Below are 14,401 nucleotides of genomic sequence, written 5' to 3'. Positions count from 1 at the left end.
AGACAAAGCGGGGAAAGGTCAAGGGAGATGAGCGTATATGCAAGAATCTGAGCTGGGTAAGGAGGACAAGAAAGGGATGATGGACAATGAAAAAGAAAGGGCCACCAGGTCAGAAGGCCTTGTAGGTGAAAGCTAGGTGGAACCAAGTACTAGAGGCAATAAGACAAAAGAGAAAAGGGGACGGTCAGACTGGTGAGTTTGTCAAGATTTTGCTGGAGGTGCAGTTATCAGTAATGATAAGGTCTAAAACTATATTTTTAAAATAATGGGGTGCAAGTTTAGTAGGTGGTGAAATCAGTTTAGTGGGTCAGAAACAGCATCTTATTGTTTTAATGAAACAATAGAAAGTATGAAAGTGCATTACACCCAGTAAGAGTAAATACTGTTTTGTGAAACTTCTGTGTGTTTGTATTGGGTCATCACATAAGATATATTTCTCCTATGGCTTGGGGTTAAAAAAAACTTCAAAGACACTAGAGCAAGGGTTCTTGACCCTGGGACTACTGACATTTTGGATGGCATAATTCTTTGTTGTCTGGGGCTGTCCTGTGCATCGCAGAGTGTTCAGCAGCCTCACTAGAATGTCAATAGCATCTCTTCTTCCTCCAAAGTTGAGCCAAAAAAAGTCTCTAGACATTGCCAAATATCCTCCTTGTCTATAATCAGTGGTCTAGAGATAACCATGTGAGCAATGGCTGAAGCAGGGTAGAGGAAAAGATAACTGAAAGAGAGTTGGTGAAGGGACTGAGAGGTTGAGAATAGGGTGGACAACCTATACAGATGTTCAAGTCACCAAAAATGTTAATGGGAGGAGGGACTGTGGGCCAGATGCTAAAATCTCCAAAGAATGAGGCAAGGTGACTCAGAGGACTGTAGGTGAGTGGTCCTCTACCCTGGCTGCACATTAGAATCACATGGAGAACTTACCCACCAATGCCCAGGCCCCATCCCAAACCAACTACATCAGAACCTCCAGGTGATTCAAATGTGCAGGTAGGTCCAGGAACACTGCAGAAGAAACCCATCCTGCAAAGCCCCACTTAAACATGACCTCCTTCATGACAATTTCCCTTCCAGGTCTCTTTGTTTCCTGCACTCCACTATCACTACCAATTCTGCTTTGCTTAGAGCTGACCTAGGAAATCACTAGAAAAACATTCAAGGCTCTAAAACTAAGTGGCTGGCACTCCAGCCTGGGTGATGGAGCGAGACCCTGTCTCTAAAAATAAACAAAACAAATTAAAACTAACTGGCTGAAAACAGAATAAACATTCATCTGCTAAAAAATCTTAGAACTAGGAGACCAGTGAGAAGGAAAGCTTTTTAGGGAATACTCTGCTTGAGCTTTGGGTCATCCACATCTCTCAAGGACATCCAGACAAGCGAGGGTCCCAAAGGACAGCCAAACACTTATGTGTCACTGATAAGCATCATTAGAAACAAAACCCCTTTGGGAGGCTGAGGAAGGCAGATCGCTTGAGCTCAGGAGTTTGAGACCAGCCTAGGCAACACGGTGAAACCCTGTCTCTGCTAAAAATAGAAAAATTAGTCGAGCATGGTGGTACATGGCTGTAATCCCAGCTACTTGGGTGGCTAAGGCAGGACAACTGCTTGAACCCAGGAAGCAGAGGCTGCAGTGAGCCCAGATTGCACCACTGCACACTCCAGCCTGGGTGACAGAGTGAGACCCTACCTCAAAAAAAAAAAAAGAAAAAAAACAGGAACATAACCCCTTTGCTGACACTGAAATAAACATTTGTTGAAATTAATGGCTACTGCACTTAATTTCCTCCAAAAAAATGCATGAATGATCAGATTATGACACAATTTATGCCACATTTATCATCTGGTCACCATATTAGTCTCAATGCCCTTCACATGTAGCCAACTTTTTATTAAAAGGTATCAATGACATAAAATCTTGAATATGCATGTATGACACGAAAAAAAACAGGAATCAGAATTTCCTCTTTCCCAAGAGAATTCACTATAGACTATTTAAAACGATACCCATGAATTCTCACTTTCAATGCTGATGAAACATACATCTATCTATAAAACATCATTAAATCCCCAAATATCTACAACAAATTCAGACAAGAATTAAGTAACATGACTCAAATATTAATTTTTCCCAGCTTGGGGAAATTGGCAGAATTGCATTAAATGTCCCTTGACTGAGATTCTAACTTTCACCTGTATTAGTCCATTCTCACACTACTATAAGGACATACCCAAAACTGGGTAATTTATAAAGGAAACAGATATAATTGAGTCACACTTCAGCATGGTGGGGAGGTCTGAGGAAACTTACAATAATGGCAGAAGGGGAAGCAAACATGTCCCTCTTCACATGGCAGCAGGAGAGTGAAGTGCCAGGGAAAGGGGGAAAAGCCCCTCATAAAACCATCAGATCTCGTGAGATCTCACTCACTATCACAAGAACAGCATGGCAGTAACCGCCTCCATAATTCAATTACCTCCCACTGCTGTGGGGATTATGGGAACTACAAGATGAGATTTTTGCGTGGGGACACAGCCAAACCATATCATTCCACCCCGCCCCCTCCCAAATCTCATGTCTTCACATTTCAAAACATAATCATGCCTTTCCGACAGTCCCCCTAAGTCTTAGTTCATTGCAGGATGAACCCAAAAGTCCAGATCCAAAGTCTAATCTGAGACAAGGCACGTCCCTTCCACCTATGAGCCTGTAAAATCAAAAGCAAGTTAGTTACTTCCTAGATACAAAGGGGGTACAGGAATTGCCTAAATACACTCATTCCAAATAGGAGAAATTGGCCAAAATAAAGGGGTTCCAGGCCCCATGCAAGTCCAAAATCCAATAGCGCAGTCATTCAACCTTAAAGTTCCAAAATGCTCTCCTTTGACTCCATGTCTCACATCCACATTACACTGATGCAAGAGGTGGGTTCCCATGACCTTGGAAAGCTTCGACCCTGTGGCTTTGCAGTGTACACCCTCCCTCTCAGCTGCTTCACAGGCTGGTGTTGAGTCTCTGCAGCTTTTCCAGGTATGTGGTGCAAGCTGTTGGTGGATCTACGGGTGGCCCTCTTCTCAGAGCTCCACTAGGCAGTGCCCCAATGGGGACACTGTGTGGGGGTTCCAACCCCACATTTTCCTTCTGCACTGCCCTAGCAGAGGTTCTCCATGAGGGCTCCGCCCCTGCAGCAAACTTCTCCCTGGACAGCCAAGCATTTCTTTTTTTTTTTTTTTTTTGTTTGTTTGTTTGAGACGGAGTCTCGCTCTGTCACCCAGGCTAGAGTGCAGTGGTGCATCCAGGCATTTCTATACAGCCTCTGAAATCTCGGCAGAGGTTCCCAAACCTCAATTCTTGTCTTCTGCATACCTGCAGGACCAACATCAAGTGGAAGCTGCCATGGCTTGGGGCTTGCATCCTATGAAGCAATGGCCTAAGCTGTACTTTGGCCCCTTGTAGCCACTGCTGGAGCGGCTGGGATGCAGGGCACCAAGTCCCAAGGCTGCACACAGCAGGGGGCCCTGGACCCAGCCCAGGAAACCATTTTTCCCTCCTAGGCCTCCGGGCCTGAGATGTGAGGGGCTGCTGCAAAGGTCTCTGGTTACTTATGCAAATTTCTGCAGCTGGCTTGAAATTCTCCCCAGAAAATGGGTTTTTCTTTTCTACTGAGTCAGGCTACAAATTTTCTAAACTTTTATGCTCTGTCACCTCCTAAATGCTCTGCTGCTTAGAAATTTCTTCTCCCAGATACCCTAAATCATCTCTCTCAAATTCAAAATTCCACAGGTCTCTAGGACATGGGCAAAAAGCCACCAGTCTCTTTGCTAAAGCATAGCAAGAGTCACCTTGGCTCCAGTTCCCAAGAAGTTCCTCATCTCCATCTGAAACCACCTCAGCCTAGAATTTATTGTCCATATCACTACCAGCATTTTGATCAAAACCATTCAACAAGTCTCTGGGAAGTTCCAAACTTTCCCACATCTTCCTGTCTTCTTCTGAGCCCTCCAAACTGTTCTGATGTCACTTCCACACTTTTAGGTATCTTTATAGCAGCACCCCACTCTCTGCGGTACCAATTTACTCTATTACCCATACCCAAGAGTGGGTAATTTATAAAGGAAACAGGTTTAATTGAGTCACAGTTCAGCATGGCTAGGGCGGGGGGCAGTTGGGGGGCCTCAGGAAACTTACAAACATGGTGGAAGGGAAAGCAAACACGTCCTTCTTCACATGACAGCAGGAGAGAGAAGTGCCAAGCAAAGGGGTAAAAGGCCCTTATGAAACCATCAGGTCTCGTGAGATCTCACTCACTATCATGAGAATAGCATGGGTATAGCCACCCCCATGGTTCAATTACTTCCCACCAGGTCCCTCCCATGACACGTGGGGATTATGGCAACTGCAGTTCAAGATGAGATTTTGCATGGGTACACAACCAAACCATATCACATCCATAACACGGCTGGCTGGAAAACAGCACAAGACCCATGGAAGAGAGGTAGCTAGTTCCTCTAAACCAGTGGTTTTCCATAGAACTCATCAGTTCTATCAAGATTACAAAAATCACATTAAGAGTCTGGGTTGAAAATGGTAGAAGCATAATAGCCAGCTAAGCCAGGGATCGTATGGAAAGAAACCTGGGTTCAAACACCAGCCCAGCCCTCTCTGGGTGATCCACAAGATAAGACTCTTCTGGAAACTTGTTAATAATGCAAATCAAACCCCACCAAGGACCCAACAAATCTGAAACTCAGGCCCAATAATCTGGGGTTTAACAAGCCCTGCAGGTGATTTCCATGCATTTTAGTTTGGGAACCACTGATGTAATCTCAAGCATGGTTTTCAAATTGTGCAGCACAGCCCTGGCTTTCAGTGGGTTGAGATTCTGGATCTCCCATCAGGATTCACAGAGTCACACAGTATGTACTTTTTTCAATGTAGAGCAGGGTGTGGTGGCTCACACCTGTAATCCCAGTGCTTTGGGAGGTCAAGGTGGAGGATCACTTGAGGTCAGGAGTTTGAGACCACTCTGGGAAACACAGTGAGACATGGTCTCTACAAAAAAATATCAAATACAAATTAGCCAGGTATGGTGGCAAGTTCCTGTAGCCACAGTTTCACAGGAGGCCGAGGCAGGAGGATCACTTGAGCCCGGGAGTTTGAGGCTGTAGTGAGGTGTGATTGTACAATTGCACTCCAGCCTGGGCATCAGAGAGACCCTGTCTCTAAAAATATTATTCAGATAAAAAATAAAAATAAAATGTGAAATGCTTTTGAAAGCTTTAGCTGCAACTGGCAAAAACTCATCATTCTATCAAGATTTCAAAAATCACATTAGGAGGCTGGGTTAAAAATGGTAGAGGTGGAATAGCCAGCTAAGCCAGAGATCGTATGGAAAGAGACTTGGATTCAAACACCAACCCAGCCCTCTCTGGGCCTCAATTAGGAAAACCAAGTTTGAGGAGATGCTGCTGCTATCTAGAAAGGCTTCTCAGGCCAGGCACCGTGGCTCATGCCTGTAATTCCAGCATTTTGAGAGGCCGAGGAAGGTGGACTGCCTGAGCCCAAGAGTTCCAGACCAGCCTGGCCAACATGGTGAAACCCCATCTCTACTAAAAACACAAAAATTAGCTGGGAGTAGTGGTGCATGCCCTTAATCCCAGCTACTCGGGAGGCTGAGGCATGAGAATTGCTTCAACCCAGGAGGTAGAGGTTTCAGTGAGCCAAGATCATGCCACTGCACTCCAGCTAGACCCTGTCTAAAAATTAAAAAAAAGAAAGGCTTCTCAATTGGCCAGAAGCTCTCCCTGCAGGGGCCACTGTTGGTCTTCCTTCAGGATGGGATCAGAGAAAGTTAAGACAAAGGAGAGCGCTTGTAAGAGCTTTCCTGAGCTCTTACTTTCACCACCTCCTGGGGCAGAGAGAAACAGCTTTTTCTGAAGCTATCCTTTACACTGAAGGTATATATACTCTACTAAAAGTTGAGAAATCAAAGATTTTAGAAAATAATTAATTGAAAATTTCCAAAGAGATAAGAGATTACAGTAAGAGGCATCAGAGAAAGTAAGCGTGATACTTCCCAGCCTTTTTTTCTAAATGGTTGCTGGTGAGTTTCTTATCCATTAACCAAATATTTTTTAACTTGTTTTCATATAGAAAAGCCTGCGTGTTTGAACAAGTCAACCAACTGAAGCGTACATGGAGAAAGTTAATTACCTCTCCCTCCTCACCGCTAATCTTAAACAATATTTAAGTTTTGTGTGTCCTTACACATCTTTCTCCAAGGTCATACACATAGGGCTTCTTTTTTAAAATCAGAAATAAGGCCGGGCACAATGGCTCATGCCTGTAATCACAGCACTTTGGGAGGCCAAGGCGGGTGAATCACTTGAGGTCAGAAGTTCGAGACCAGCCTGGCCAACATGGTGAAACCCGTCTCTACTAAAAACACAAAAATTAGCCAGATGTGGTGGCGGGTGCCTGTAATTCCAGCTACTCAGGAAGCCTAGGCAGGAGAATCACTTGAACCCAGGAGACAGAGGTTGCAGTGGGCCCAGATCAAGCCACTGCACTCCAGTCTGTGCGACCGAGTGAGACACCATCTCAAAAAAATTAAAAAATAAAAAAAATCAGAAATACGGTCATGCAACATACATATGATACACTGTAACTAGCTTTTATTTTATGTATTATTTTTAATAATGTTATGCACAACCCTCACAAAATAATCCATACTATGTATGTACCTTATTGATTTTACTAATGAACATTTGTTGCTTCTAGTTTATTTACTGAAAAAAATCCCACAACAGACACCCTTACACACAGATCCTTACATGTCAATGTTTTTCCTAATGTAAAATAAGGCTGCAAATGTGGGATTGCTGGGTCACATGGCACGTGTGCTCCAAACTTTCACAGAAATGATCTGCTTTTCCCAAAAGTTGTAGCAATTCACACTTATATCAATGGTCTGAGAATTCCCACCCTGCCCCATCGAACAGAGAGTATTACCAACCTTTTAAAAGATGTTATCAATTGTATGGACAGGAAATAATATCTGTTTTTAAATTTGTATTTCTCTGTCCACTAGGGAAGGTGACAAGAGATGCAATAATTTGCATCCCTTCTTCTGGGAATTGCCTGGTCACATCCTTTTCTCATCTTTTTATAATGTTGTATTTCAGTTACTATTTCATCACATTCTCATCTCCCCACCCCCGCCCTGGCTACTAGATACACAAAGTACAAAAGAGTATCACTTCCTCGGAACACAATGTGTGGGCATTGTAAGGGCAGGGGATATCTTCTCAGCATAAAGTACATGGTAAACCCTCAAAAACATACACTGAATGAGTGAATAACAGACGTAGGGAATTATGTTTGTTAAAACTGCAGCTAAAAGAGTAAAAAGAAAATAGAAATGTTCATTCCTTATTCTACACTTTCAGAACAGCATCAGTTTGACTGAAATTAAATTGTTGGTTAAGAGAAAAACAAAACCATGGTCTTGGCACTGTCTCTGAAACTCCACTGTGAAATGGGTGGCAAATGAGCCCAGTCCTAATTCATAGCTCTGGGTGACATATAAAGACTCTCACAACTAAAGCATTTTGTACCCAACCTTGTCCACCAGCTGTTATTCAAATGGCACCTGCCCCGAGCCAAAGATTGTCAGGGTGGTCAACACACAAGAGAGGTCTACCTTAAGCATGTTATCTTCCCCTCCTCCACCCTGACTTCTTTGCCTTTCTCCAGCTTATTGAGGAGGGGGTGTGGGCCCTGCAGGGGAAATCTGACAGAGTTCAGATTCCCTAACTCTGAACTTTAGGCAAAACATCTGGTCATACCCACCATTTATCCCTATTATTTGTAATAGTTATGTGTGGCTTATGTTTTAACTAGTCTCCTTATTAGATATAAAAGTAATACGATTAAGAAGTTCTGGGGAAAGTACTGTAATTAAAAAGGCACCAGTGGGTACGTTAAGCTGTAATTCCAGGCCTGCTTATTATGTTTTCCTTCTCGTCTTTAAAATTTTGTACCTAATAAAAATAACTGAATTATTCAACTCTTTCTTAGTACTTCCTCTACTGGCCAACCACCACTCAAAATCATCAAGAAAACATTATGACTCAAAAGTTCTGGAGCAATAATGTCACAGATCACAAGTTGCAGACACTGTCTCAAGAGTCTGGACATGGCACACACACATCACAACACCACTACACAGACTGGTAGACAGGCAACTTTCCAAAACATACTCGTTTTCTAACCTTTTGAAGTTACAAAATCTTAAAAGGAAAAAAATGCAAGAATTTTGGTCAAGCCATGAAGTTATGATGATAAGAATCTGGTTGGCCAGGTGCGGTGTCTCATGCCTGTAATCCCCACTCTCTGGGAGGCCGAGGCGGGTGGATCACCTGAGGTCAGGAGTTCGAGACCAGCCTGGCCAACGTGGTGAAACCCTGTCTCTACTAAAAATACAAAAATTAGCTGGGCGTGGTGGTGCGTGCCTGTAGTCCCAGCTACTTGGAAGGCTGAGGTGACAGAGCAAGACTCCGTCTCAAAAAAAAAAAAAAAAAGAATCAGGCAAGAGGCAACAAAGCACAATGTATAACAATTTGTTGAGAGAGGCATTAAAAAAAAGATAAATATTAAGGTAGTAAACTTGGGAATAAAGATTGGAGGGTTTGCAATAAAGCTTCTCTTTTTTATTATGTAAGGTTTAACATGTATAAAATATATGTGGCATATATGTAGTTAGAAAGCATAATGCTAAAATGCATAAATACCTATTTAGATGCATAGATTTTTTTTCTGAGCATAGTTGGTGAAAATTTATATTATTCACCACCTGTAATCGTCCTTTACTGCTCTAGAGAACTAATGATGTTCTGGGAGTGAGGGGTAAAGGAGGGGAAATCAGGTTAATTTTGAGAGAGAAAAGAAAGGTACTGACTAGAAAATAACATACTCACCTCTTCCTAAACCCTAATTTCACTTAAAAATACTCTACGGAACAGTGTTTGGAAAAACCTGAATGAGTCAGCAGTAGGTGAGTTCAAAACACATATATAGCCTATGCCTGTACAGAATATCCCTGGTAACTCATTCAACAGGGTCAAGTTGTTAAAAGTTCGCTTTCTCTTTGGAGGTAGAAGCCCCACATCAATGCCAAAAAGAGAGACCCTCTAATACTCTTTGGTATCTCCCTGATAGCTTAAATGGTTACAAAGGCAGAAAGAAACCAGTGGCTTCCCCAGTCTGAAGAGACCTGTTTCTGTGATTAAGGTACTCCCTCTAAGACTGGAAACTTAAAATGGATTGAGGCTTTCTGCAACTGATTTCACTTCTAAATTAGCTATGCTAATTTTGGAAAAATGTATCTTGGGCTCTGGGTGTTTTCCACTATTCTAGTGCTCAATGAAAAAAAGGCATTCGTGTAGGCATCCCTCTTCTCTCAAGGCCACTTGTCACACCCACCGCCATCCTCTGATTTTGCATAGAGGTCTCAAATAAGCAATCAAGGTAGGTAAAATCTTGGCTGACATTCATATTGGAGACACTTTTGCAGGCGCTTCATGAAATGAATCAGGGAAAGAGCTGCCTAACACCTAACATCTCCAGGCACATCTCCCACAGGAGAGCCTCTCCCCTCCCTCTGCATACCTAACCCCCAACCCCAGAGGTTTCTGTGGTCCCTTCTAGCCTGTTCAGTGAAGAGATCCGAAGTGCCGACAAAAACTCAATATTATGACATCATTTCGGTAACACTCCAAGGAGAACACGTTCCTGCAATTGGCTGCCTGTAGGTCGGCAAACACGCCTGTGCCCTGTCCCGTAACAAAGCAGAGGTCACAGTCTATTTCAAAAGTAAAGATTCCCCACTGCCGCTTCCCCCTCACTCCAGAGAGGTCGCTGCCTCCAAGCTCTGGAGAAGGGAGGTCAGCGTGCAACCTTACAATGCCACAACTCAACACACCCAGGTACTATTAAAGGAAAAGTAAGTGGTACCTACAGCACCAGGGCAATTTACGTGTATTTTGGGGTCCACTTCTCCAAGACATCATCCCTACCCAACCGTCTTTAATTATGTCTTTGACAACGCCAACACTTCAGTTCATTCCTCTCTCATCTTCTGGAAAGAACCACAACTTTTCACTATGAGACACAGGAATTCTGGCCTAAGTTGTCCCAGCTCTTCACAGACAGCAAGAATCCAAGTTTCCCCACGCGTCACCTGAAGCCCCAACTTCTGGAAACGCCCTCCTTTCCTCGCCTCCACGAGCTGCGAGAGCAGAACACGCAGCCGCGGGCGATACTGCTGTCGCCGCCAAAGCCAAAGAGGCGACTGGAAGCTCAGGCTGGTCGGCGGCCTCGGAGCGACCACAGGCCAGGCCCTGGTCCCGATCCACGAACCAAGGCCCCTCCTCTCCCCCAGGAAGTGAGCTACCGCGCCCCTCGGAGCACCCAGGCGAGCCCGGGCACCGGGAGAACGCTCTACACTCGGCGCCCAGCCCCGGGACGCCGCCAAGCGCTCGGCTCCGGCTGAGCGCCCGGGCAGCAGTAGCTGCGGGGAAGAGGGGCGTGTTCCCTGAGCCTCGGAGCCCCAAGGCCGGGTCCAGACGGGACAGAGGAAGGCGGCAAGCCCAGCACGCTGTCCGTGACTGCGGCTCTCGGCCCCAAGCCCCGCCGGCTGGCGTGGCGACGCGCTGTAGTCCGCGCGCCCTTGCAGGGACAGCAGTCGTGCGCGCCTTGCGCGGCCGCCTCCGCGCCTGCCTCGGCGCGCAAACTTTCCCGGCGGCAACCGATCAGGCCTCTCCGACTGGGGCGCGGGGCTCTCCCCGGGACCCAGAAACTGCTCGCCCCCTCCCCTCCGCAGTCAAGACCCACTGAAAATATGGCGCCCTCGAAAGTCGTTCCTCGGTCCCCTCAGGGATCCCGAAATACTCGTCTCCAGGTCCCTCCAGCTTCCAATGGGCGCAAAATTTCAGCTCGTGGGACCGAGGAAGGAGAGGGAGCCGCTGAGTCTGTGTGAGGCCAGCCGCACTGGATGCAAAGCCTGTCCCCGCTCTCGGCCTGGCACTGCCCTAGTCGCTCAGCGGCCAGCAGTTCGCCCGTGGCGAGATTGCCAAATAAAGGGCAGTCGTGGGATCGGCAGGTCTGAGTGTCAGGCACTGGAGAAGGAACTCCGCACTGGCGGGCTGTCTTAGCCCAGAGCCTCGGCGGGAGACTTGTTTGCAAAGTGGCGCTGGAGTCCCGGCGGCCAGTGCTGGAATGAAGCCGCTCCGCCAGCGCCAACTCTCCTGGCGCGGGGGCCCGGCTGGGGTCGAGGGGACACTCTATGCAGGCGGGGCCGCTTTTCAAAGCCCAGTTACCGGAAACCCAGCGAGAGCCCCGGAGGGGACCGGCTGCCCACTGCCAGGAATCCGCTCTCTGGCGCCGGCTGCGAGGCTGTTTGCAAACCGCTGCGCCCGGGTCCAGCGCAGTGAAACATACATGTGCAATAGACAGGTGCATTAATTTCATTTTATTTTTATTTTCCTGCAAGAAGCCCTCCTAGACCATCAAATCTGGGAGCTTTACGGGTTTTTCCTGCATTGGCATCACTCACGAGAAGCAAAAGGGAGAAAAAAAAAAACACACATTTTCCTTCTGGAGAGGGGAGGGAAAAGACACGAGAAATTCATGCAACGTGCATGCAGCTGGAGGAAGAGGAAAACCCGAGTGAGCCGTGCGCCTTACCGGGGGATGCATTTACTGTCTCATTGCAGAGCGCCTGCCCGGGAGTGCAGCCCGCGTTCCCCCGCGCGCCGGGCGACCACTCCGCTCCCGCAGCCGCCTCAGCCGCTGCCGCCGCCGCTGGCTCCGGGCGCGGAACAAGAGCCGAGGGCGAGCGCGAGCGCACTGCCCGCGAGCGCTGGGAGGGCAGGAAGCGCGTCATCATTCGGGGACGGCGCGGCGCCGGTCCGGCTGCGGCGCCGCGCGGCAGCGGGGCTGGGCCGCCACCGAGGCTCAGGCGCCCCTCCTGGGTTTCCTCCCACGCGGGGTGATGCTGAAAGGGTCAGCGAGGGAAGGTGATGCACCGGCCGAGCTGTCACCGGGAAGGGAGGCTTGGGGTGACCCCGGCTTCCCAGAATTGGGGCTCTGCTGTGTAAAGGGGATGACTGGAGGACACAGCGCCTTGTGGGCTGGGGCCCCTAGGTCCTCATAGTGCCCGCTCGGGACCACTGGCCAGGTCCTGGGGGAAGCGAGGTGTGGCTGACTGGAGGGCTGTGGTGGGCTGTGGGGTCTTGCTGCGAAGCGGAGGGCCGTGACCCCAGGCGAGCCTGCTCCTTTCAGCACAAGGACCCTGAAACCTTGCTGGTCAGGAGTCACTTAGGAATTTAGAGAACGACTATAGGGATGAGTGGCGGTAGGGGCGTGCTCTGTTGATAAGAAGAAAATAATTCACTCCTGCTTGCCATGCCCTGAATAAAGTCAGTTATATACCTCTTACATTTACAGTCATTATTAGTAAATACTGTAAATACCATGGCACAATGTGAAGGTTATTCAAGGGGGTGAGGAGACAAAACACTATGTACCGTATGATCCCGTTTTTAAAAACTGTGATTTATGGAGAAAGGCAGAAAAGACTGGATAGATAAACACCAATAAGCCTCTCAGTGATTGGCGGAATTGTGAGTAATTTTACTTTTTTATTTATCTGTTAGGGACACATTAGTAATTTAAAAAAACAAGAATTAGCCATGACCCCTTTACTCCTAGCATTTTGGGAGGCCAAAGCAGGAAGATCTCAAGCCGAAGGAGTTTAAGATCGGCCTGGGCAATATAGCGAGACCCTATCTCTAAAAAAAAAAATTAAAAATTAACCGGGTGTGGGGGCGCATGCCTGTAGTCCCAGCTACTGGGGAGAATGGTGGGACGATCGCTTGAGCCCGGGAGCTCGGGGGCTGCATGAGCGGTGATCCTACCACTGCACTCCAGCCTGGATGACAGAGCGGGACTCTGTCTCAAAAAAAAAAAAAAGGAAAGACGACATTATTTCCATCCCAATACAGAATGACCAGGAAATAGGTAGCAAATCTATTCAGTTACTCAAATGGAACTGCTGGCAACTTTTTAGTGTTTCTCAGAGAAAGAAACTGCTGTCACCATAAACCAGAGAGTGAATTGATTTTGTAAATTGAAATTATTTTGAATAAGTCCATTGGAACATTGGATAAGGCTGGACATTCTGTGAGAACAATACCCTGTCCTTAACCAGGCTCATGAACCGGATTGCATCATAACAGCAAAGGTAACCTTAGGGTACAACTTTGTAACTTATTGCAGAAAATAAACTGTAAAGCTAACAAAGTATACATTATCAATGCACAGTGAGAGAACCAATTACTTTGCAACTTGAGAAAGTCCTAAAAATTGCAGGGCACAATTTCTCATTGTACAGGTATTTTTGTTCACCACACCTTTTTAAACATTCTCCAGTCTGACAGAATAACTAGTGGTGGCAGCAAGCCACCTCAGGGGTTGATTAAAAAGTACATGTTTATTGATTTCTGTACCAGCCTGGTAATAAGCTCACTAAATTAATGCCACCTAAATTGTTCCTTGGTTTACTAACAAAGAATAACCATATTTTTATGGTCCAAATGCCAGGTTTACATAAGAGGCTTATCAAGAAGGAGAGGAAATAATGGTTGCAACTAAAGTGATTTTCCCCTTCCACTTAGTCCTCCGTTCATAGGGCCCAATAGCTTCCTACCAAGCATCTCAAAATCTTTCTGACACCTGGATTTCAAGATTTTCCGTTACTTAATGCATTCTCCTGAAAGTATCCCCACACTTTTCCACTACCCATCAGCGGGATGCCATTCAGTATTGGAAACTACATTCCATGAGAGCAAGAACCTCATCTGTATCTCTGTGCCTGAAGGAGCCTGGCACACAGTATTTAATAAGTACTCAATAAAAATCTGCTTTATGAAAATAGCCTTATTTGTTCACTACCTATTTTACTAGTTCCTGAGATATTTGAAAAGTTATCTCTCCTATTAGAGTGTCAGCATAATTCTGGGATGCTGAGATCCTGTAGAGTTATAGCCTTGGTTTGGCTCAGTTACTTTTCAAAGTTCCAGCTAAATCCTAAGGCATTCAGAAGAGTGAGGTGCAGGTGTCTGAATATTTGTGCATTAATAACCCAAATAGCACTATTTTGTGGCTTTCCAAGGTCAATTAAATTATTTCCCCCAGTGAAAAAGAACATTAGCCTTAGAAATCAGCTTTAGTTCTAGCTTCAAACCAATTGGCTTTGGACACTTCTTAATTTTACAGCTCCTGGTTTTTCTAACCACTCTTAGGGCTCCAAAAACCATTTACTGTTTTTTTAGAGAA

The 14,401-nt window shown here is 46.1% G+C and overlaps 1 protein-coding gene and 1 pseudogene across 3 annotated transcripts in view; one reads left to right on the top strand and one right to left on the bottom strand.

The window, feature by feature from the left end:
* The window catches only part of TLN2 (talin 2), a 453,126-nt gene extending 441,185 nt beyond the window's left edge, over positions 1-11,941 (bottom strand). Inside the window, exon 1 of one of the 3 annotated variants that reach the window (XM_024232426.3) lies at positions 11,750-11,941. The gene's annotated coding sequence lies outside the window, so the exon portion shown is untranslated. The remainder of the gene's footprint in view (positions 1-11,749) is intronic. The other 2 variants (XM_024232425.3, XM_063716677.1) reach the window with 2 other exon arrangements.
* On the top strand, positions 38-13,070 carry LOC100939735 (uncharacterized; annotated as a pseudogene).
* The last annotated feature ends 1,331 nt before the right edge of the window (positions 13,071-14,401 follow it).

The sequence above is a fragment of the Pongo abelii genome, chromosome 16, assembly GCF_028885655.2.
Source record: "Pongo abelii isolate AG06213 chromosome 16, NHGRI_mPonAbe1-v2.0_pri, whole genome shotgun sequence".
NCBI classification, from domain to species: Eukaryota; Metazoa; Chordata; class Mammalia; order Primates; family Hominidae; genus Pongo; species Pongo abelii.
The sequence above is the reverse complement of the archived record's forward strand: the minus strand, read 5'-3'. Positions and strand labels throughout refer to the sequence as shown.